General features: G+C 48.7%; 1 protein-coding gene across 2 annotated transcripts in view; it reads left to right on the top strand.

Moving 5' to 3' along the window:
* The window catches only part of PODXL2 (podocalyxin like 2), a 313,504-nt gene that overhangs the window by 221,277 nt on the left and 66,150 nt on the right, over positions 1-26,077 (top strand). The window lies entirely within an intron of this gene.

Below are 26,077 nucleotides of genomic sequence, written 5' to 3'. Positions count from 1 at the left end.
CATCACTGTTCAACCCAGTTGTCTACAGGCTCAACATTTTACGACCGAGCTAACAGTTTGAAGTGACTGCAAGCTCAGGGGCGTAGCTTGGTCAGTAAGATTGGGAGGTGTGGGTTTCATATTTTCCAACAATCATATAACTTTAAAATACATTTTTCGACAAGTAGGGTGCATGAGAGAGGCTTAAGGTGCAGTGTAAAGGGAGAGAAATGAGGAATTACAATATTTTGTAAAATAAACATTTTTGAAGACTTTCAAGAGAGGGAGAGAGTGTTTGATTTTGTCTGTGTGCATGCAAATATCCTCGGTGAAATCCAAGAGACACCTCATCATATCCGACTGAAAGCACCTATACCCAACTATTTACCAGAAAATACATTTATTAGGAGGGTGTAGCACACCAGACACCACCCCCCAAAGCTACGCCCTTGTACTAGCTGATATTTAGTGCTTCACAATAAATAAAAACATAGATAAATAACATAAATTTGACTCAAACTTTTCTTGAGGCTCACCTCTACTTGATAAAGATCATAGCAAAATCCAGCTTACTAGTCCAAGTGCATTAACCCGCCTCGTACTCACGAAGATTGCCGAGAGTTATACTGCAAACTGCATAAAACTGGAGATTTTGATAGGTCTGACCCCTAGGTGCTGAAACAGGTGGGAAGATGGCCAATCTGGACAGGTCTGATGGTCTTCCCACTCAGCACTATGGGGGTCATTATGACCCCGGCGGTGAGTGGAAATGTGGCAGTAGTACCGCCAACAGGCTGGCAGTACATACCGCCACATTATGAGAATGGCGGGTTGGCTGCAGCCAACCTGTCACTTCTCCACTCATACCGCCATGGTGGTTTCAGCCGCCGGGCCGGAGATGTCAATCTCTAGCCCAGCGGCCGGCACAGTACCGCCGGCGGCATTATGAGCCTGCCTACCACCATGGTTTTCGTGGCGTTAGCAACGCCACGAAAACCATGGCGGTAGGCCCTACCTAGGTGGCTCCCCCACCCCCCCAACATACACCTGACAACCCCCACCAACCCTCCATCCAAACCCCACCACCCCCTCCGATCAACACTCACACCCCCCCATACACGCACACAGACACGCACCACACATACACCCAATCACTCACACTGGCATACATGCATTCATACACGCACACTTCCAGACATGCTTGCACACTTTACACACAATCCCACTGACATGCAGACACCCACTCACTTCACCATTCTTACACGCATTCACTCACATGCATACAACCACGCAAACAATACAACACACACAGATGCATTCACACACACTCACACATTCATGCACACAACCAGACACACACACACAACACCCCCTCCCGTGTCAAAAGCCCAACTCACCTTTGTTGAGGAGGTCTTCCAGCAGGGAAGGGGCGCTGCTACCGTCAGCAGAACACCACCAGGCCGTTTCACAGGTCATGATATGGCTGGCGGCGTTCAACTGGCGTGGCGGTGTTGGTGGTTGCAGCACCAGCTTACCACAGTCCGCCAGCATGATCACTGCCGGATTTCCACCCCTTTTGTGGCGGGAGTCCGGCAGTGATCATAATATGGTGGACGGATGATAGCTGCGGTGACGGTATTTTGGCGGCTGTTACAGCGGCGGTAGGCAGTTTTTGCCGCCAATGTAAAAATGAGGGGTTATATCTGGACCTTGGGATATCTGGAGTGTATCCGAGAATCCCAGCCTGCAGTCCCTCACTCTGGTGCCTTGTTCACAAACACAGATTCTTTATTTTGATTGCATTTTCTGAATGCCACATTTTTGTTTTGTTGCTGTCTGCTCTCTGTGTCTTGTGGCAACTGCAAGGAGTCATGTTGGCACAGTATGAAACACTTAGGGCCTCATTAAGAGTTTGGCAGAGCAGGAGGACTGCTGGAAATTCATGATGCTCTCATCCCACTGAACCCATGGTTCCCTGCTCTATTTGCCGTCGTGGGTAGGGCCAGGTTTAGATTGATGGAACCTCTACTGGTGCCACCGGTGCAAACGCATTAACTGGTGACCTGTCTAGTAGGGACCGTCAGTCACTGGCGTTCTGCTGAACTAAGCATGTGATGAACATCACTTAGGATGCATGGCTGACACCGGCAGGCTAAATGTAAAACAGCTCAGATGCAGAGTGCGAAAACACACTTTGAATCTGGCCATTTATTTCTTGTTTGGAGGACACAACCTCCTACTATGGAAGTTTGCTCTCCCCAAACAAAAAAGTTTGCCGACAAGGTGTTTTAAACATGGCGCCCGCTCAGCAAACCTTCAGGTCTGTGAAGGAAGCCAGAGTAACATAGGCTCTGGCCTCCCACTGCCTGGCAGACAACAGACTGTCCTCCAGGGTTTAAATAAGGCCTATAAACACATGGAAGTGTCCTTCGCATTGGCGAAGGAGCGTTGCCCCACTTGCTAAGCTAGAAACTGAAAGATAAAACAATATCTATTTATCGTTTTATCTTTCAGCTGCTGGCTCAGCCACCAGTGCAGGGAGGGTGGCAGGGCTGGGCCACTGGAGGTGGGATGAGGAGAGAGTGCACCTAAGTGCACATGTGTGTTTGGCCGGCTGTGTTAGGCTGACCAAACACGCATGCGCACTTAGGTTTCAGCAGCCCGGCTGTATTTAACAGCTGGGCTGGAGAAACTGCTCAGACCCCAGGGTTATGTCTGAGCAGCAATCTAAGCCGCTCAAACCAATCCTGACGCTGCTTTCATGCTAGGTTTAGCATGAAAGCAGTGCCAGGATTGCTGGGGAGCCTGTGCTGGTGTCCCAGTGAACGCTGGGACACCAGAAGATGATCGAGGCAGCGGTGACGATAGCAGTAGGTGTGTTTTTTTTTTTATCCCCCACACCTGTCCGTCACCCCCCCCGTCTCCTGGTCCTCTCCTTGAGATTGTGGTGGCCGCCACTATTTAAACATTCTTCCACATGCCCACATAGAGTTGCCACAGAACATATTTGCATTTTGTGATGGAAGTCTTTGACACCATCTCAAGGAATGTATTTTCTGAATCAGGTCGACAACCAGCAGTTTCACAAAAAGACTAGCACCAAATGCTGCTCTTCTGAGAAGCTGAACCTTTACGTCTATTCATATCTGATCGATTAAAAGGTTAAATGGACGTCAATAGAGGCATGGAGCCTATGCATGGAGGACATCCCTGTGCTTGTGTATTGGTCTGATTTCATGAAGACTAAACAGCATTCAACTCTGAGGCAAGAATTGTGGGTGCTCCTAGTAAAATTATATTTTACCTGTCTGGGTGCCTCCTCCGATGGCATAAGGCCACTTTCAAGGAAATATGTTAGACTCTGGTGCCTTTCTGAGGTGGCACCATAGGGCAGATGCCTACAGCTACCATTATGAAACGCTGGTCCTGACAGCCATTCAAACTTCAAGCCACGAAGGAAAAACAGTACTTTAACCAAGACACCAAATACAGTACCCCTCAGACCATCCAACTCCCAGACCCTGTTCACCCCCACAATTCTCCACCTAGACGGTTCCCCACCCAGACTTCTCCATAGCCGGCCACACCTCCCTACCTCGACCTGTGCCCAGTACTTGCCGATCTCCCATCCACACATTCTCTTCTAGACCACCGCACTCCCCTAGCCAGAGCCCCTCCGGGATGTCCCTGGTCAGACCTTCCCAATTCACCTCCTTCTAGACATCCAGTAACACCATTGCCCACTCAGAGCATTCCTTTCCAGACATTCATTTTCATTTTCATGTATCTCTTTCTGGGGACTGTAAAGAGAGTCGTGGGACAAAACTGACGCCTCAATCCACTTACCAGAGTAGAAAGCATGGTGAGTGTTCTGGCTGAAGCACACTGAGAGACTTAGAGTGGCACAGATTCAGCAGCAGCGCATGCAGGGAAGAAAATTAATTCCAGTTTGATGGAGCTCTGCATGAGTGGGCGGATAGCCCCTGAGTGGCCTGTTGCTATTTACCCGTAGAGAGTCAAAGCTGGATGTGAACGAGGATCCATTGAAATGAGAAGGAAACATAGGTCGTAGTGGTGTAACGCAAAATGATGGGGACCCCATGCGAAATGTGACGAGAGTCCCCTGAGTTTCCAATATCTTACAGATAATCATAGGCCCTAGGCCGAATGAGGGCCCGCTGAAGGATTATGGGCTGGGGCGTAGCTCTCGGGGGGGGAGTATTTGGTGTACTATAACTCCCCCCAAAAATGTATTCTATAGTAAATAGTTGGGTACAAGTGCTTTCAGTCTGGTAATGTGAAGCGTCTGTTGGATTTCACCTAGGATTTTTACATTTCCACACTTTTCAAAACACACTCTTTCTTTTTTGTGTTTTGAAGGACGTACAATATGTTTAGTGTGAAGAATATTGTGTCATAGGTACCCCAAACAATATGCACTCCTCTCTCTTTCCACTTCCCCTTAAGCCTGCCGTCATGTCCTGCTTCTCATATGATGTGTTTTAACCAGATGTCCCAGTGCGATTGTTGGGAAATCTGAAACTCACACCCTCCCATTCATACTGACAAGCTAGGCCCCTGAGTATGGGCCCCGTGCGCTGCAGGGGCTGCAGGGGCCTCCTTTACTCCCCTGAAGGGCCTCAGCTCTGTTGAGGTTGAAGGAGAATCCAAATGAATTGGTGATGATGCACTGAGTGGTGGCGTAAAGGAGGAGAGAAGTAGACCCATCACAGGGCCCTAGGAGGGCCTATCTGAAATGTGTTGGGCAGCCACAGGGCATCCACTAAAAACTGGCAGATGCCCTGTCTGCCCACCTCTCAGTTCCCTCCACTTTATTTAGAGTTGGAGGAACCACTAAATTTCCATTGAAGACACCTTCGTGTTTGTAGGGGTGGCTCCTTCGCAATGGCAAAGGAGCGTCGCCCCCCTGGCTAAGCCAGGAGCTGAGAGATAAAACAATAATTCTTTATTGTTTTATCTTTCAGCTGCTGGCTCAGTCAGCAGCATGTGAAGGGAGGGGTGGGCTAGGCCACGGGAGGAGGCGAGATTGTGCACCAAACACACATGCACACTTTGGTTTCTCCAACCCGGATGGAGAAACTGCACAGACCCCAGGGTTGTGTCTGAACGGCAGTGTAAGCCGCTCAGACCAATCTTGATGCTGCTTTCATGCTAGGTTTATCATGAAAGCAGCGCCATGATTGATGGGGAGACTGTGCTGGTGTCCCAGTGAATCCTGGGACACCAGAAGAGGATCAAGGTGGCAGGTAGCGGCAGTGGCGATGGGAAGAGGTACCTTTTCTATTATTAATTTTTATTCCCCCATGCCCCCGCCTATCCCCTTGAGATTTGGGGCGGCCACCGCTGCATGTTAGGCCAGCTGCCAAAGAACCACCGGCTCTATGGCTTTAGAAGGTATGCCTAAATTAGGACCAGGCTTTGGCAGTTGTTTTTTCGTGCCCAGAACCGACATACTCAACTTGGCAGTCCTGGGCAGCAAAAAAGAATAACGTTCCTGATAGGCTAGAAGAAAACTCCCAATGTGTTGGGGCCACTGATATTATGATTTTCATAAACAAACTCCTGCTTTGCAGTTTCTTTGACAAACTAATGTCAATTGGCCTGCCTTACTGCCATATAATTATGCAGCTGGCACCGCTTTCAGTGAAAGCATGTTTTGTTTAAAAAAAATAAAAATAAAAACACTTAGGTAGTGGGACTCTTTAAATATGGCGGCTTCGTTGACACACAGCCTGCTTCGCCTAAATGAGGGCCATAGACTGAAAACGCATTGGCTCAAAATCATACAATGACATAATCTCGACCTCATATAAATATCGCACAGCAAAAATATAGACGTTTATTTTATTTCTAAATATAGTCTATCTGACCACTTACTTTAGAACTGGCTTAATTAACTATTTAAACCCAATGCCTGCATATCTGGGGCCAGTTGATTGAAACTGGATTTAGGTGCAAGCCGAAATGTAGGTTGAGATAATTGATATGGTAGCTTTTGTACTCGGTATTCTTGCAAAAGATTTTTCTGCAGTTTATATTTTGGCATTTGAGGGACAGGTGCTGGTAATGGAGTATTTGAGGTATGTGAAAATCACCGGGAGGCAGTGTGACCCACAGTTAGGATAAACCTCAATCCAGTGCTGAGCCAGTGATACAAAGGTCAGTGAGAGATTCAAGGATGGTGACATGATCATCTGGGATCCAGTCACAAGTGGAGGGTACACGTGTGCCGGCCAAACACACATGCACACTGTGGTCTCTCCAGCCCGGCACTGTGTTGCCGGGCTGGAGAGAAAAGGCACAGGCACCTGGTCTGACTGGGAGCACCCTGGCTGGGCACCCCAGCCAATCCTGACATGGCTCTGAGCAGGGTTAGGACTGGCCGTAGGGCAGGCTGGGAGCCTGTGCCTGCTAAGAGGATGGAGGAGCATAAGGTAAGTTTTAAAAAAAATGTATATTATTAATACCCCCCATCAAAGCATGCCATCCCCTCTTTGTAGCTCCAGCAAGCCGTGACTGGCACATTGTCTGCTTAAGTTCCGAGCAGCAATGTGCAGGCAGGGAGGGGGCTTATCCGGTTCCAGCTGGGCCCATAACAAAGGCCAAAGTTAAGGGTCCATCAGGCTTGCATTTGTTGGAATACCCTGTCTGGGAGCTATTGGAAGCCTCACACCTAAATGCAATGGAATGGAAACAAAGGCACACAGCTTATCACTTCACATGTACTTAAAAGAGGCAGCTTCTGACTTTGTTCAGACCCATATACAAAAGAAATACGTCTGCACTGCAAGAATGTCAGATGTGTTGGTCTGTCCCAGTATTTGCACAAATAACTGTTTAAATACCAATGTTTTGTTTTATTTCTTTTATAATGCGTTAGTACCAATCATCCCAACACAGGGTGTCAGAGGCCCTTTACATCACACGTACACGTTATACATTGACGATAAATCAAATGCGTGTGAATTAATGTGTAGGGTGTGTTACACAAGACAGTGCGGGTTACAAGGTGTAGGACCCACGTCATTCATAGCTCACTGTACTATATTAGAAGGATTACAATTTATGAACTGCAAGTAACAAAGTGGTCTCTGTGTTAAAAGCACTAAATGAAATTCTGTAATCTGTGTGCTACATAATGTACTTTGCAGGAGACATCTAACCCTCTATGCTGCTTTGATTTAAAACAGGGACTAGAGAAAACACTCATCTTTCCAGCAAATACACTAACTTCCAGAGTTATTTTACCATCATTATTATTCCCTGAGATTCAGTTGACACACAAAGATCTCTGCTGCAGGTGCCTTATCCCTATAAGATATTTTAAAATACAGACTTTGCAACCTCTTAAGTAGAACAGTTTAACTGCCACCTTTCTCCTTGTTGCCAATTTCCTTGTGACAGGGTTTTATAAAACATAAATATATAAGTTGAGGCTCAGATTTTACAATGAGCATGCATCACTTTTGTGACCACCCCGACACAAAATCTCATTTGTTAAATATTTAAATGCGCTCAAATGTACTCATGATAGACCTGCTAAACATACATGTGAGGTGCTAAGCTCTGTTGTCACTTCTCGTGATGTTATGAGTTGTGATGCCACTTCCTGTCGGGTCACGTGTGACGTCATGCGCCGTCATGTCAGCGATGTAATGCCACGCGCCATGATGTCACTTGCATACTGCCTAGCGTGGTTAGCCCCCATACTTCTGTGTTTAGGACTTGTGCCCTGGGCCCAGTTATTGTGTGCACACAGACATGGGGTCTTTATGTTTCAGACAGATCCTCGTAGGAATGTCGTCCCCCGTCCCTGAACCTGTACAGCTGCTGCACTGTTGACAGAGTCCCCGATCTAAATCCAAGGACCCCAGGAAGCTGGCACAGGAGGCTGGTGCCAGTCTGCTGCCCCCATCCCGCAGGGATGCACTGAACACCCTCCTTCCTGCAGCTGACAGCACCAGCTCTTGGTAATGTCGCTGTTGGGATCAGAGTCCAGACAAAGCCTTGGGGGTTATTTGCAGAGACCAACTGCAGTGGCTTGTGTTTCATGGCCTGCCTGGAAGGCCTCTGTACTCTGGGCCTGCGGGGTCGGGCATGCTGAGTCAGCCGCCCGAGGCCCTGGGCTGCCACGAGCAATGCTTTGGGGCAAGCCTGCTAACCCTTGGCTGGAATAGGCTGCAATTGGCACCTGCCAGTCCTATTCGAGAGCTTGGGCGAGCTTTTGTTATTGAGGCCCCATCCGTGTGTGGTGAGGAAGCAGAGGCCAAGCCAACCGCTGCCCTCGGGGATTTCTGGGAAACACACTGCAAGCATTATGCAAATCGTGTTACCTGCTGCCTTTTGAAAAGTAATTTGCCAGCTCAGTCCAAGCAGTGGTAAATCCTCTAAGCCCAGCACAGAGCGAAGCAAAGAAAAGATATGTCTGTCAGTTTAACTCACTGTAATCAGGGCCACTGGAATTATGCGGCAGTGAAGGACCAACTTGTGCGGCAGAGTTGACTAACTTGTGCAAAAAAAAAAGGCAATTATGCGGTAAATGTGGCACATTTTGCTCATTATGTTATTATTTTTACATATGCAAACACTGCCTGTGAAAGGTTTCACTTTATTAATGCCGTTTTAAGACCCAAATACAGCAATAAGCACCAGAAAAGTGACATGTGAACCTTTGCAAAAGGCATTTGTCTTTGCAGCAACAAACGTTGTTGCGTTTCAGTAACTGTTGATCCGTTTGGGGTAGAAACAATTTTATTAAACTCTGGAGATTACACAACAGATTATGTTTTATGTGGCAAATTGAAAATGACACAGAAAACACTGCAGTCGCAAATCGCATAATTCCAGTGGCTCTGCCTGTGATCTGCCCTGGGTTTACCGTGCAGTGCTGCCCTTTATCTATAGATGTTTAATGTATCTGCGCCTTGTCCACAGGGTGTCTGCCTCTCCTTTGTAATAACTCTCTGGGCCAGTATTTCTCAGATTAAAGTAGGGTTGGCATCTAAATTGATTGCAAATGTGCCGTCATTTCAATATTTGTAGGATGATGCACGTATTTATAAGCATTTACCACCAGTCAGATCTGGTATTTTCTTGCCCTCGTTTTGAGCATTCCCTCTCAGACAGAAAGCTGGTGTGTTTGTGAGTTGTGATAAAATAGCATAATTGTGTGGATGTTTTGTTGTTGATAGTTTGATGTAGCATGTGTGTTGGGTGTGCCCGGATCCTTATTGGAGATGCCTATGTGTCAGCTGGATTATTTAACTTGCACATTGCCCATCAGGTGTGTATAGTGTCAGCTGGGTTCTTTAACTTGCACATTGCCCAGCAGGTGTGTATAGTGTCAGCTGGGTTCTTTAACTTGCACATTGCCCAGCAGGTGTGTATAGTGTCAGCTGGGTTCTTTAACTTGCACATTGCCCATCAGGTGTGTATATGTCAGCTGGGTTCTTCAACTTGCACATTGCCCAGAAGGTGTGTCTGTGTCAGCTGGGTTCTTTAACTTGCACATTGCCCATCAGGTGTGTATGTGTCAGCTGGGTTCTTTAACTTGCACATTGCCCACCGGGTGTGTATGTGTCAGCTGGGTTCTTTAACTTGCACATTGCCCATCAGGTGTGTATGTGTCAGCTGGGTTCTTCAACTTGCACTTTGCCCATCAGGTGTGTACTTGTCAGCTGGGTTCTTCAACTTGCACATTGCCCATCGGGTGTGTATGTGTCAGCTGGGTTCTTTAACTTGCACATTGCCCATCGGGTGTGTATGTGTCAGCTGGGTTCTTTAACTTGCACATTGCCCAGCAGGTGTGTATGATTCAGCTGGGTTCTTTAACTTGCACATTGCCCAGAAGGTGTTTATGTGTCAGCTGGGTTCTTTAACTTGCACATTGCCCAGCAGGTGTGTATGTGTCAGCTGGGTTCTTTAACTTGCACATTGCCCAGAAGGTGTGTATGTGTCAGCTGGGTTCTTTAACTTGCACATTACCCAGCAGGTGTGTATGTGTCAGCTGGGTTCTTCAACTTGCACATTGCCCAGAAGGTGTGTATGTGTCAGCTGGGTTCTTTAACTTGCACATTGCCCAGCAGGTGTGTATGTGTCAGCTGGGTTCTTTAACTTGCACATTGCCCATCAGGTGTGTATAGTGTCAGCTGGGTTCTTTAACTTGCACATTGCCCAGCAGGTGTGTATGTGTCAGCTGGGTTCTTTAACTTGCACATTGCCCAGCGGGTGTGTATGTGTCAGCTGGGTTCTGCACATTGCCCAGCAGGTGCGTATGTGCCAGCTGGGTTCTGCACATTGCCCAGCAGGTTTGTATGTGTCAGCTGGGTTCTTTAACTTGCACATTGCCCAGCAGGTGTGTATGTGTCAGCTGGGTTCTTTAACTTGCACATTGCCCATCAGGTGTGTATGGGTCAGCTGGGTTCTTCAACTTGCACATTGCCCATCATGTGTGTATGCGTGAGTTGCCTGGAGGTATTTGGTGGAGCTTCGAAGTTGCGATATCCTTCTGCTAATTTATCTGGGATGTGTTGTGTGGGTGTTGCTAACTCTGTTCAGATGTGTTCTGCTTTATGGTCGTGTAGTAATACCGTTAACTCCCTCATGAGCTGGTGAGAAGCCTAGGTGTGGTGATTTACTACTATTCAAGGCAACTTCCCATCTGCCCTTTTCCCACCTGACAAGCTAGGAGTATTTAGTGACTGCAAGGTGAAAATTTTCTCTCTAAAGAAATCAAAAAAGGTGAATGAAGAAATAGGCATGTAGGACCCTTCAGCTGATACAGGATGGAAAGGAGGCTCAGCAACCCCCTCTCATCCCTGAAAATCCTTCCTCTTTCACCCAGGAAGTGTTATGGTATAAAGACTTATACGGGGATTCCCAGGGCTAACCTACTACCGAGGTGATACAACACAGAAAAGATCTATGCCGCAAACAGCCAGGTCTTCAGCTGCTTTCTAAAACCAAGATGGTTCTGAATATTCTGTAGATGATGCTCCCCTGTCTTCCACAGCAAACAAACACAAATGATGGACGGAATGCGGAATTAATCAAACGTTCACCACCAGTCACAGATCTGGTTAAATCCATCAATTCTTTTGCTCAGCATGCCACCCCAGTTTGGACCCAGCCATATGCAAATCAGTCTTGACTGTGTTCCCCATGGATTCAAGCTAGCCTGGCTGATGAAGGGTGATACCCTGAAACAGGTCCCAGGATGCTTGTTTCAGGTCCAGGGAGGACCTGGCCTGGCAGTTCGGGCTGGACTGTTCCCATGGGGAACAGGGTCAAGACTGATTTGCATATGGCTGGGTCCAAACTGGGGTGGCATGGTGAGCAAAAGAATTGATGGATTAAACCCAGATCTGTGACTGGGGGTGAATGTTTCATTGGTTCTGCATTCCGTCCATCATTTGTGTTTTATTGCCCCTATCTTCCAAGCACTTCCTGACCTCCTCTTGCCTCTGCACTTACTACCCAGTGGCTTCCGCCTACTGGCTTAGTTTGTCTCACGCTTTACTCCTGCTTTCACATAACCATCCTGGTTACGGACAACACACACAACCTCTCAACAGGGCATATGAGAACACTGCAAACACATTCATCACTGATATGCCATGGAGATGGGTATCATGTGCTCACAACAGCACGCATCTCCAATCACACAGTGCGTACCATCATCCAGTGGTACACATCAGACAGAATATTGCACATACATCCCCCACAGCTTCGACAAACCTCTTGCAATAACGTAGCAAGGATGCTATGGCTCCTGGTGCACTGCACCTGCTGCACCAATGGTACCTATGCCATGTATGACCGTGCTCACAGTGGCACTCTCCACCAGAATACAACGTGCTCGGGTGTACAAGAGAACACATTAAGATAGTCTTCCCAGCATACATCCACACAGCTCAACTGTGCTTTTACCTGGTATTTACGGTACCCACCAGCGCTCATTATCATCAGTTGCCTTGTAAGCATCCATGACTCTGCAGGCAGAAGACCTACAACTATGACAGAAGTTGAGTATGTTTTTTGGGGCTTCCCTCCAGTCTCATCCATCAAACGCCAAGAACAGTCACTCACATCTTGTACCTAATACAGACTTCTAATAGAGGAACTTTTCTATTGACACTACTGATAACGTTTCTTCCAGTGCTTAATTTGAGCTGGTGGTTTCCGGTGCTCAGTACCCACACTTAGTTGTCAACACCGGCTCCGGTGATTGTCTGCCACATGATGGCGCTGTTTTATGTAATTTAAAGATGAGCAGAACAACAGTTGCAAAATATACATGATGTATTGAAACAAGGACCACAACCACAACCAGTGCACAACCAGCCACGAGGTTAGCCAGGCATGGGTTCAGCAGCATGGATGGTGAGGAACTTTCTGACCAGGCTCTGCTCATGGCCCATCCCTCTTGGGGTGACCAGATGGCTCCAGGCCACCAGAAAAGCAGGTTTTCAGGCAGGGACCCTCAGATAACACTGCAGCCTGCGTGTTTTGGTTTCTGTTAGTTAATCCTGACAAATGAGGCTAGTACATCTAAAAACAATGATTTGTTCAAAGAAGGCCCTAGGGTGGAAATATTCCATACCAGTAGCGGAGGCATGCGGTCATCCTGCCACAGTCACCTGCCCCGCTTCCCTGCCTTGCTGGCTGCCATCACACAAGAACTCAAGAGCACAAAGTTACCGCACCTAGCAGGCACACATGTCCACTACTTCCAATAGCAACTTACAACTCTCCCTTTTCAGATCCACCCCCATCATTCTGTTCCTATTCGAAAACACTGCTAATTACACAGAACTCGAGAGAACAAATTTACCACAACTAATCCACAAGAAAAAAGCACATATTAGTAATCTGTTAACTATTTAACTCTAATCTTGGGTTCCGGAGTAGCGTGATACTCGCCGCAAAGTGCTTCAATGCCTCATCGGTGGTAGTAAGTGCTATATGAATACAATGTACTACTACAATTAAAATTACCTCCCTGCCTTCTTCCCGCGCCTGGCTCTGTATGCATGGACTGTTGCTGTCCAACAATACAGATTTGTATTTATCAGTAAAAGATTGTGCTGTCTTGTCACTAAACTACTACTCTACTATAGTTTTTATTTATTTTATTTATTTATTTAATGCGTTTTTTTATAGCGCGGACTTTACCCGAAGGTGTCAGAGCGCTTCACAATAGGCAAAGTAAAGATACAAGAGGAGAAGAATTACAAGTGAGCCTGTTACAAAACAAACGTTACATTACATGAGGCAATAGTGATAATTGTGCAAGTATCAGGAGCAAAAATACACGAGGTAGCAAACGATACGTTACGAAAGGAAAAAGTGACGTGTGCAGGATACAAGAGCAAATAAAGTACGAGTAGAGGTAAAAAAATTGCAATAAATGGTAGATACTCAAAACACTAAAACAATAGTTACGTTACATGAGGCAGTGGTGGCCGTTGTGCATGTATCAAAAGCAAACAAGATATAAGAGGTAGCAAATGATACGTTGTAGAAGGAAAGGTGCCGTGTACATGTTACAGAAGAGTACAAAATACAGGTAGAGGTATAATACTGCACTAAATGGCAGACACTCAGAACACAAAAAACACCCAGGGAAGGCACTTCTATAGGCATGGGGAACAGATTATCCTATAATGAAAGGACTTCCTTCAGAAAACAGAGGGCTTGAATTAAATTTGGAAGTGTCTTTGAAGGAGGAGAGCTTTGAGGTCAGTTTTGAAGGCCTGGGAAGAGGTGGTGGTCCGAAGCTGAGGTGGAAGTGAGTTCCAGATTCTCACTGCGTTGCCTGAGAAGGATTGGGCCATTGATCTTTCCTTCTTGAAAATGGGAGGTTCAAGCAATAACTTTTCTGCATTACGTGATGGTCTGGAGCCCCCAGAGAGTTTCAGTTTATTCACCAGGTAGCGAGGGGAGGAGGAGTGCAAGGCTTTGTGAGTGATACATGCAGTTTTGTAGATAGATCTTGCCTCTATGGGAAGCCAACGGAGGGTGGATAAAATGGGTGTGATGTGGTCGCTTCTTTTGGCCCCATATATGAAACGAGCTGCTGAATGGAGAATAGACTTCAGGGGGGAAAGGTGGGATTTGGGAAGGCCAGTAAGAAGAGAGTTGCAGTAGTCCAATCTGGAGAGAACCAGCGATTGGACCAGGGTTTTAAGGTCGTGCTCCGGGAAGAAGCGACGAATCCCCCAAAGAAGGCGCAGTTGGTGTCGAGCAGACTTTGCAATGGAGTCGATGTGGGAGAGTAGATTGAGTTTTTTGTCAAGAATGACACCAAGGGATTTTGCGCTCTCGACAATGATGGGCTTATTATTCATTAGATTGATCTGATCCATCCAAGATTGCACTGGGGGATGAGAAAGTGAGGAGGAGAGGAGGAGGAATTCTGTTTTGGAGGGATTCAGGATCAGTTGATGAGTTAACATCCAGTTTTGGATGGAGTCGAGAGTAGAGCTAAGGAAGGAGAGATCGTGAGTGGAGGCCACCTTCAGGTAGATCTGAGTGTCATCCGCATATAGATGATATTGGATCCCGGATTTACTCAGGAGATTTCCCAATGGTTCTAAATAGAGATTGAACAGTGTGGGTGCAAGTATGGAGCCTTGAGGAACACCTTGACTGACCGCTAAAGGAGTTGAAAGACTGTTCGCTATTTTGATCATTTGGGATCTATCAGAGAGGAAGGAGGCAAACCATTTGAGCACAGTGCCCTCCATGCCCATTCTCTGTTGAAGAGTGTTAAGGAGAGTGTTGTGATTGACAGTGTCAAAGGCTGCAGAAAGGTCAAGAAGAATTAGAAGACAAGACTCCCCTGAATCTAGTATCCGCAGCGCGTCATCAATCACTAACAGCAGGGCTGTTTCAGTGCTGCAGTTTTGAATGAAGCCGGACTGGAAATTGTCAAGAAGATCATTTTCCTTGATATGGCGAGAGAGTTGTTTCGCTACACATTTTTCTGTGATTTTCGCAAGAAAGGGTAGGTTAGTGATGGGACGGTAGTTGTTGAGATCGTTCGCATCAGCGGTGGGTTTTTTAAGCAGAGGGGTGACCTGCCCCGTTTTGAAGGAAACAGGAAGGGAGCCTTGACTGAGGGAGAGGTTGACCAGAGTGGTCCAATAGGAAAGAGAATTAGTATAGAAGTCCATGGCAATGGCACTAGGGATGGGGTCAAGAGAATGGTTAGAGGGCTTTGTATCGAGGATGCATTTAAGGAGAGCATCGTCAGAGATGGGGTCAAAGTCTTGCCAAATGGTTAAGGATTTGCGCTCCTCTGTAGGGGTAGGATGAATGACCTGATCTACAAGTGATTTAACCTTTTCGTCAAAGAATACAGCGAATTCCGCTGCTTTCTTTGTGGAATCTTCCAATTTGGAGGTTGGGGGAGAGCTGTTTGGGTTCTTGATGAGGTCGAATAGTTTTTTGGGTCTATTTTTGGCTGAGTCAAGGAGGAATTTGTAGTGCGACGCTTTTCCAAGGAAGATGCGCTTGTGGTACTTGGATCTTGCTGAACGAAGCAAGGCCAAATTTTCAGTGGAAGGCGCTTGTCTCCATTGTTTCTCAAGGGCTCTTATGAGCTTCCTTTCTTCATAGAGGGATTTGTTGAACCAAGGTGCTGAGGGAGTGGGCCTTTTCTTTTTGCTTTGGAGAGGAGCGACATTATTGATTTCGACTGCAAGGACTGTGAGGCATTGGGAGGTGAGTTCGTTAACATCTAGGTCCGGGTCTAGCCTTGGAAGTGATAGCAAAGCAGAATCACAGAGGGTACTGAGGTCAATATTTTTAGTGTCACGGAACCAGGAAGTAGCCCTCTTAGGCTGGCCAAGAGTTATAGAGTGTGATAGGTGAAGAGAGAATGGGATGAGGAGGTGGTCCGACCAGTCTACAAGAATAGGGGTAGCGATAGTCAGCAAGCCTGCTTTAGAAATAACAAGGTCCAGGATTGAGCCTTTAGAGTGTGTTGTTTCTGTGCAGTGTTGGATAAGATCGTTTGCAGAGAGGAAGGTGGCCAGCGAATTCGCATAGGAGTCTTGAGGTGAGCCCCAATGGACATTGAAGTCACCCACGAAGATCTGATTGTCACTTTGCGTGTATTGGTCGCTGAAGAAGTCCGTGAGTTCCTCAATAAACGAAGGGCTGCTACCAGGCGGGTGGTAAATAGCATGGAATCTGAGAGGTGAGCGGTGGTGCAATTGAAGCTCAAGAGAAAGGCATTCAAAAGTGTGGCAGGAGCTGTTAGGAAGAGCCTTAAGTAGAAGGGAGTTTCTAAAGATGACTGCATCACCTCCCCCAACTTTGTCAATTCTGTCATTTCTAAGTATAGAATAGCCTGTGGGTACAAGGAGATCAAACATAGAGTGAGAGGTATCGTTGAACCAGGTCTCTGTGAGGAAGAGCATGTCAATATTGTGCAAGTTGATGGTATCGGAGATTTCAAGTTTGTGTTTTATTGCAGATCTGCAGTTGTGGAGCAAACAGCGCAGCTCTGACGCAACTGTTTTGGTGACGGGGGCACTTGGGCTATGAGGGGTGATAGGGATATTGTACTTATATGAGGGCGCTCTGGAGGGTTTAGGTGGGCGAGTGGTTCTGGCAAAGGAGATGGTCGGAATAGAGTAGATAACAGGTTTACTGGGCAGTGGAAGTGAAGGAAGGGTGGCGTTCGAGTGCTTGTGTGGATTTGCAGACGACAGGCTATGCTTAGCTATAATGGGGAGTGGGGGTGAGGTGCATTTCGTGTAAGGGTGAGTGTTTGCCAAAGGAATTGAGGTGTGTGGAAAAGTCGAGATCTTGGAGCTTAAAACTAAAATGGTAGCTTCAAGTTGGGAGATGGCGGTGATTAGAGAGCCTAGCTTTTTTTCCAGAGAGAGTAAGGAAGAGCACGGCATGTTGGGTGGCTCGATGGAAACAGGAGGGGGTGCATTAGGCAGTGTCCGTCAGGGAGAGGTGGGGGAACGGGAGGGGAGCAGGGGTATAGGGTTCAGAGGTGCACTAGGCAGTGTACGGCAGGGAGAGGTGGGGGAACGTGAGGGGAGTAGGGGAATAGGGTTCAGAGGTGGGGAAAGGTTTTGGATAAGAGCAGGAGTTGGTGCGCCAGGGGTGAGAGGAGAGTTGTCGTCGTTAGCATTGCAAGAAGGATAGGAATTAAGGGCAGAATTAGGGGGCGAAAGGAGAGGAGTGGGGCGGTGGGGCGGTAGGAGAGGGACGGAGTGTGAGGAGTGATAGGGAATAGGGAGGTATGGAAGGAAGGGAGGGGGTTGGATAGGTCCTGGTAGCTAAGAGAGGTGGCTGTGAGGGAGCGGGTATCAGGCAGAGTGGGGGGGATTGGGAGAAAGGGAAGTTGAAGAAGGGAATTGATTCTGCTCGGTCCGAGGGAGGCGAAAGGAGAGGAGTGGGGCGGTGGGGCGGTAGGAGAGGGACGGAGTGTGAGGAGTGATAGGGAATAGGGAGGTATGGAAGGAAGGGAGGGGAGGGGGTTGGATAGGTCCTGGTAGCTAAGTGAGGTGGCTGTGAGGGAGCGGGTATCAGGCAGAGTGGGGGGGATTGGGAGAAAGGGAAGTTGAAGAAAGGAAGTGATTCTGCTCGGTCCGAGGGAGGGGAGGGGTTGCCAGGGGAGGAAAGGGGGTAGCACAGTATTGCTGGAGGAGAGTGGGGAGGGAGAGAGATGGAATGTATTTGTGGGGAAATCGGGGTACATAGTGAGGGGAGGAGTGGGCGGAGGGGCAGAGAGGAGGAGGGAACAAGGGGAACGTAGGGAACATAGACAAGGGGAGAGGGCTGAAGGAGAGGTGGTCTAAGGAGGGGGGTGGCCAGAAGGGATAGGGGGGAGGAGATGAGAATGGAGTGCCGGGACGGTGCAGAATGGACGAGGAGCGTGTTAGCTGGAGGTGAGGCTGAAGTGAAGAGGGGAGGGGCATACTGTGAGGGGGGAAGAATGGGAGGGGAGGTCCGAGGGGAGAGAAAAGGGTCGACCTGTGCCTCCCCAGGGTGCAGCCTATTGGAGAGTGGGGGGGTCAAGGGAGGAGAAAGGGAGTAATTGGTGGAGCTAGATGGAGAGTCAAGGGATATCTCGGTCGCAGGGGAGGGGAGTAGGGAAGGGAAGAGGTGGTCAAAGAGAGAGAGACAGGTGTCTTTGGCTTGGATCATAACAGTACCGTTGTTATAGAGTGAGATAGTGAGGGAGCCGTTAAAACCCACAGAGGGGGAAATTTTTAGCTGTTTCCCATGAGGGATAGAGGAGGAGGAGGTGACGTTAAAGGAATTGTAAAAGCTGGTAGACCAAGAGGGTATGTCGTGCGTGAAAAAAATTAGATCGGTTTTGAGCCCCCCATACCGACCATTGTAAAACTGATCGACGAAAAGGGAATCGGGGAAACATTCAATGGTGTTATGCTTGAAACGTTTTGCTGCAGCTTTAGTCAGGTTAGAAGGGTAGATGATTTTGTAGCAATTAATTCCAGACTTAATTCGAGCGGTGGCCATGTTGGTAAATTGTGGAGGAGGAGGGTGGTAAGGATAAGGGAAGGGTGTTACTAGGACGGTGGTGGTGTGGAGAAGTAAGAGGGCACGTAATCCAGACGTCGAGTGCAGGAGCCTGAGTTACTCGTAAGTATCACCAACATTATGGGCAAAAAGCACAGGGTGGAACATAATTTCACTAGCATAACCCAAAATATGCAAGACAACCTCACAATCATAAAACACAATTTAGAGGTAGCCAGACCAGGGTCTGAAAATCGAACTACAAGAAATACATTTCCTAGCACCACAAATACGCAATGGGGCCTGGCGCCCTAGAAACCACCAAGATCCCCTGGTCACCTGGCCAACTCAACGGGGCTCAAATGCCCTGTGTCCAGATTGTCGGGGCTGCTGCCAATGCAGCGAAAGACCAGCGTGCGTACTTGCGCAAACCTAAACGTTGCAACTGGCACTAAGTGCTGCACAGCTGTGAAGAAATGGTGCAAGGAGTGCATCTCACAGAACTACCTCCAAAAGCCCTAAGAGTCTAGAGGAGGATGGGAGAGGATTTATCTGCTCTTATTGTGCAGCAATATAGTGTGTTGGCTCTGTATAGCAGCGTCCGGAAATGATTTAAATCACCCTTAAGCCTACACGCAGTCGCTACTCGCGCGCTGCTTTAACTGTTAGGTTACACGTGTTTTTAATTCACAAAAATACTTTTTCTAAATGTTAATTTCCCACTTTGGCACTTCTTTCTGCGTAGCTTCGTAAATCCGAGTAGCCTCTTAACGAACTTAAAGCATCGCTTGCGCTTTTCTTACGCCAGGTATAAGGCAGGCGCGGTTTTGTGTTTTTTTTTTTTAAGTTCAATTTTAGTCTCTCGGGCGGCGGCGGTAATAAACACTGTTCCTGAGATGGCGGGTCGCGGAGCTGTGGAGAACCTTCCATCCGTCAAAATGGCACCGAGTGTACCATTCTTGGTATGGGTTAGCTAGCCTCCTTTGTGGCGGACTCACTGCTGGGGAGTGCGGGGTTCTTGCTTCGGCGGAAGCCTGCAGTTAGTGCGAGGGGCTTCTCCCGAGTAAACTTTCTGCTGAGCTGTTGGAGAAACTAGAGCGGGTTCTGCTGTTAGCTGCGTCCGGTGCTCCCACCTTCAAGAAACTCATCCGTGGGCTCCGGGTAGGCACCGGGGCACCCTTCCACCTCCGCACACGGTTCGCCGACGCTCCTCTGGTCACTCTTGGGCTACAGGGTGCACCGCCACCGTGCCTACCGTCTGGTGTACCCACATGGGCTCCATGCAGTACGTTCTCGGTGTCGCGCTCGTTGACGGTCGGCAATGGCGTCCGGGTGGACATCTTGCGCTGCGGGTCCGGGGCTCCGCGGCCTCTAGCCCCGGGCGGGCATACCGTGGCCCCGGGCTCCCCCGGCAGCTCCCTCGGCATGGACACAATCCCGAGGACACATGGCGCGAGGCACTGACAAAACACAGGAGGCGCGCGGCATTGTTCAAGGCATTGAGGAAATTACATACTTTAGATATGTTTTCACTAATTCTGCCTCTTCGTGGTCCCCAGATGTTTTCATGCACGAGCTAGCTGCACAGTTTCACTGCCAGCTTGTTATTTCTTCCACCTGTGTGTGAACGACAAACGTGTGAGCTGCTGACCCTGATATGTAAAAGCAAGGCCAGGAATGGAAATCTGGTGACCTGGTGACATGGAGCCATCAGGTCACCCTAGACAGAGGATGCTGTTAGCTTTGTAGGTTTTTGGAGCCAGAACAACTGCCCGGTTTCAGCCATGAAACCAGAACACACTCCACACCCCCACCACCAGCCCTCCAAATCCAGAGCTGACAAGTTTCCTAGGTCCAGCCGTGATGTGCTGCGTCAGTCCAGGTTTTTACCTTTGAATTCTGGGACTTGTAGTCCTGTTTTATAATGGAATAAACAAGGCTACAGGCACCAGAATTTAAAGTAAAAACCTGAACTGGAGCAGCACATCACGCACGGACTTGGGAAATATGGGAGGGCTGCAAATCCTTCATGGGTTTAACCGGTTTCGCAGGCAGACAGTCTGACCCTGCCACAAAAATGCACCCCAAACCTAAGTGAGGAGTGACTGTTTTTTTTTTTTTATAAGTTCAGAACCCTCAAATGTCCCGGTCCGCGCATGACAAGCACTGCCAATTCGGATATTTACTTTGTATTCTGGGACATGTAGTTATGTTTATTATAATGGGATACGAGGACAAGTCGTAGAATGTATGCCTTGAGATGTTTGCATGTTTGTGTGCAGACGTAACAAGGCATGGGGTCTCCCTAGCCTAGGGTCGAACCTAACCTTTTTTGACCAGATCAGCGTACATTTTTTTTGCAGTTCCATGTAGCGCTAACTAGACCTGAAGGTATTGGAGCGCTTAACATGAGCACCAGTTATATTTCCAAGGCCACATTCATTTTTAGCCAGGGTGCGATTGAGCGATTCGCCCCGAATCACAGGATGTTGAGCCGACGCCGAGATTGGAACCTACGACGGCAGCTCTGGCATCTTCCTGTTCCCTCATTCTGCCTGCTGCATGTCTGCATGATGCTGTGGTCCGTAGTGACCCAAGTACCGCAGGGGCACATTTGTTTACATAACGCGATTGTTCGGCCTTCACTGGAGGCTCCTTGGGACTGAAGCCTCGACCCCAATCAATGCCTCTTCAGAACAGACCGCTGAACAAAGGGGCCTGTGGCAGCGGCGAGAGTTTGTCATTGTCATGGCGACAGGGAGCAGGCTTTATTAGTTATCCCTCTGCCCTTTGGGTTGGCATGGCAACGGCGCACAAGAATAGAAGATGGGAGCGAGTGGCGGTAGCGGCCGTGGCACGGCCAGGCATCCGAGTCTAGACTGTTTTTTGGGCAGTGTTGGGCCGCACCTCATTGTACGGTCGAATGTTTTTACGCACTGCGCTTCCCAAGTGTAGGCTAACAATGTAGTAATTGCTAGGCAAACGCCCATTCCTGGATTCCCCCCGGATCTGTGTGTTTGGATGTCTTAGTCACAAAGAATTTGCCCTCCTGTCTGAGAGGATGTATATTTTAACAGCTAGTCTCTCTTTCTCTCTCTGTCTATTTCTCTGTGTCACCGTATCTGTGGTGTAAGTTCTTACGTTATATTCTTACCTGGCCGTCCAACTCTCTCTCGTATTCTCATCATGGAGTGGGAAATGCGCCCAGTGTGAGGTAGGATGCGAAATGCATCTCATGCTGTCAAGCGGGACTGGAAAGGCACTGCTGCTGCTTAGCACGCAGCCTGTCCCAAAGTTTACAACAGGGCACATTCCATGAATGTGAATCTCAGACAGTTAAGGTTTTTCAGCCCCTAGCGCGAAGAATGCTGGGACTTGTAGTTTCACTTTTGTTATTACAAATGTAGATCTAGAAACTTGCGCACTCTCGCTGCTGTGGGCTGAAAAAAACTCAGGGAGACGGTGGGGCTGTTCAGGAAGGCCCCCATGTGTGTGAAAAAGGATACTATTTTACGCACTCCTAAATGCCTTCGTGAATAGGTCCGTTTACGCGTAAAGAGTGGAACTGGGCTAACCTTGACTGCTGGAGGTTTGTTACAACTTTTGAAATTGCTGAGGAATCCTTGCCTTTCTTCTGCTCGAGAAATCTCATATCCAGTTTGTTCCCTGGAGAGATACCATTTAAGACCCACCAGCTCCGCCTACCGGTCACTGGAGCACCCGGTGGTCTTCGCTACTGTTATTGTTCAGTGTGGTAATACAGGTCAGCTGCTAGTTGCTGCCTGGCAGGCAAATGCTTTGATAGTTCATGAGGTAAAGTGCCAAGAGTCAATTTAGCATGCAGTGTGCGCTATAGAAAAGTTCATGCTCACTGAATCGGTAATTTAAATGGTCATCCATAGGGAAGCCCTATGGTGCGAACTGTAGGACAGGCCCACGGATAGAAGAGGGCTTGTATCTAGGGTCTACCCCTTAGCAGGGAGGCTGGAGCCGGATGCATGAGGGTAGAGACCGGTCGTGTTTTAGTGGTTGGAAGGGGAGCCTGCCTTGCATTATTACCCTCAGTCTGCACGAAACGCGGGGCACTGAGACACGCACCCTGGCTCTTGTGAAACAGTGTCTGTGACGTGGAGCCACCAGGACACAGGGACACAGACACGGGGTGGCGATGGACTCCGGGACAGTCACTGGGACACTCAACAGTCTGACATGCGCACTGGGACAGTGAGACACTTACCATGGTTCTTGTGAGACAGGGTCTGTGACGTGGAGACAGAGGGGGCCAAGAGGGTAGAACACGGAGACATCAGGGTGCAGAGACACTGGTAGGACCACGGGGAGGCGGTGCTTTCCAGGATAGTCACGTGGACACTCGAACAACGTGACACAGACATTGGGACAGTGAGACACGGACACTTGGGCAGAGAGGCATGGATGCTGGGACAGGGAGAAGCAGACACTGGAAGAGAGGGACAATGTCACGGGGACAAGGTGACATGATCACTGGGACAGTGAGATGCAGAGCCTGGGACATGATGACGTGAGCACTGGCCCCAAAATACACGAACTCAGAGCCGGAGTCACACTGACTCCGGGGCAAGGAGATGTGGACACTGAACAGTGTGACACGGACATTGGGACAGGGGGACTTGCGTACTGAGACAGGGAGAAACACACACTGGCTGCAGACACAGACATGGGACAGAGGGACATGATCCTGGGGCAGGGGGGCACCGAGTGTGGGACATGAGGCCACAAACACTGGGATCGAATGAAACCCACTCCGAGGCAGAGTGACAGGGACTTTGTGGCAGGGACACACGACTCTGGGATAAGACTCAGGACAGGGGGACCGATACTGGCACCGGGAGACAATTACATAGGGGACAGGAGGCACACACAGGGACAGGGAGTCATGGACTCCCGTGCAGGATGACCTGGGACACGGATACACGGACTCCAGGACAGGGAGACACGGAGACCAGGATCAGGAGATACAGACCACAGGGCCCGGTGACACAGAGCCCAGGAGCGAAGGCACAGACACTAGGATCAGGAGACACAGGCACTAGGACCAGGAGACACAGACACTAGGATCAGGAGACACGGACACTAGGATCAGGAGACACAGACACTAGGATCAGGAGCCATGGCACTAGGACCAGGAGACTCTGACCCCCAGGACCAGTAGACACGGACACTAGGATCAGGAGACACAGACACTGGGATCAGGAGCAATGGACACTAGGATCAGGAGACACAGACACTAGAATCAGGAGCCATGGCACTAGGACCAGGAGACACAGACACTAGGATCAGGAGCAATGGACACTAGGATCAGGAGACACGGACACTAGGATCAGGAGGCATGACACTAGGACCAGGAGACACAGACACTAGGATCAGGAGCCACGAACACTGACATCAGGAGACACAGACACTAGGATCAGGAGCCACGGACCCTAGGATCAGGAGACATGGACAATAGGATAAGGAGACATGGACACTAGGAGCAGGAGCCACAGACACTAGGATGAGGAGACATGGACACCAGGATCAGGAGCCATGGATGCTGAGATCAGGAGACACGGACCCTAGCATTAGGAGACATGGATACTAAGATCAGGAGGCACAAACCCTAGGATGAGGAGACATGGACCCTAGGATCAGGAGTCACAGACACTAGGATCAGGAGACACACCACTAGGATCAGGCGACACGGACACTAGGATCAGGAGCCATGGACACTAAGATCAGGAGACACTGACCCTAGGATCAGGAGACACGGACTCTTAAATCAGGAGACACAGACCGTAGGATCAGGAGACACAGACACTAGGGTCAGGAGTCATGGCCACTAGGATCAGGAGCCACGAACACTAGGATCAGGAGACACGGACCCTAGGATCAGGAGACATGGACCCTAGGATCAGGAGACCTGGACAGTAGGATCAGACACTAGGATTAGGAGCCACGGACATTAGCATCAGGAGCCACAGACACTAAGATCAGGAGACACAGACCTTGGGATCAGGAGACACAGACACTAGGATCAGGAGTCATGGCCACTAGGCTCAGGAGCCACGAACACTAGGATCAGGAGACATGGACCCTAGGATCAGGAGACATGAACCCTAGGATCAGGAGACCTGGACAGTAGGATCAGACACTAGGATTAGGAGCCACGGACACTAGGATCAGGTGACACGGACAGTTGGATCAGGTGACACAGACCCTAGGATAGGAGAGACGTACCCTAGGATCAGGAGGTATGATACTAGGATCAGGAGACACAGACACTAGGATCAGGAGCCATGGACACTAGGATCAGGAGCCATGCACACTAGGATCAGGAGCCATGGACACTAGGATCAGGAGACACAGACACTAGGATCAGGAGCCATGGGCACTAGGATCAGGAGACACAAACACTAGGATCAGAAGACACAGACACTAGTATCAGGAGGCATGGACACTAGGATCAGGAGCCATGGGCACTAGGATCAGGAGGCATGGACACTAGGATCAGGAGACACAGACACTAGGATCAGGAGACACAGACACTAGGATCAGGAGACACAGACACTAGGATCAGAAGACACAGACACTAGGATCAGGAGGTATGATACTAGGATCAGGAGCCATGGACACTAGGATCAGGAGCCATGGACACTAGGATCAGGAGCCATGCACACTAGGATCAGGAGCCATGGACACTAGGATCAGGAGACACAGACACTAGGATCAGGAGCCATGGGCACTAGGATCAGGAGACACAAACACTAGGATCAGAAGACACAGACACTAGGATTAGGAGGCATGGACACTAGGATCAGGAGCCATGGGCACTAGGATCAGGAGGCACGGACACTAGGATCAGGAGACACAGACACTAGGATCAGGAGGAATGGACACTAGGATCAGGAGACATTGACACTAGGATTAGGAGCCAGGGACACTAGGATCAGGAGACACGGACAGTTGGATCAGGATGTTGTTTAGCCATTTTAGTTATAGCTCCATGCACGTTATTTTAACACACCAGGCCTGCCGCTGTGCACTTTCACCTAGATATATTTTATTCAGCTTTGCTTTGTAATTGTTACAGTAGCCACTTTTACGGTCTTGTCTCATTTTCTCTCTATATGACTGTTTTTGCCTAGGCCAGCACTCTGTTCTCAAACAAAACATTCTTGCTCACTTTGTGCTTCTTCCAAGGCTGCAGCAAGATAGGTTGCCGGTGAACGTGGTATAAGTTTAGTCTCTGACATTTATAGAAAATACACATCCTTACGTAGGGACATTTTCTCAGAACATCAGCTGTTTTATTATAAAAACACTTCCCTGTCCCTTACACGTTAGAGGGAGATTCCAGCCAGAGAACCACAACTGTATGCTGATTGCCGAATGCTTCGTTACAGCTGTTTTGCAGACTTCAGGCCTTTGCTCAGGTATGGGGGATGATGTCTTTCCTGGGGAACCTGAAGGGCAGAATTAGAGCTTAACATGCTGTGCTCTATCATAGCTTAGGTAGGAATGAGTCTCTTGACTCTCGTGACAATATGAT

The sequence above is a fragment of the Pleurodeles waltl genome, chromosome 9, assembly GCF_031143425.1.
Source record: "Pleurodeles waltl isolate 20211129_DDA chromosome 9, aPleWal1.hap1.20221129, whole genome shotgun sequence".
Classification (NCBI taxonomy): Eukaryota; Metazoa; Chordata; class Amphibia; order Caudata; family Salamandridae; genus Pleurodeles; species Pleurodeles waltl.
The sequence above is the reverse complement of the archived record's forward strand: the minus strand, read 5'-3'. Positions and strand labels throughout refer to the sequence as shown.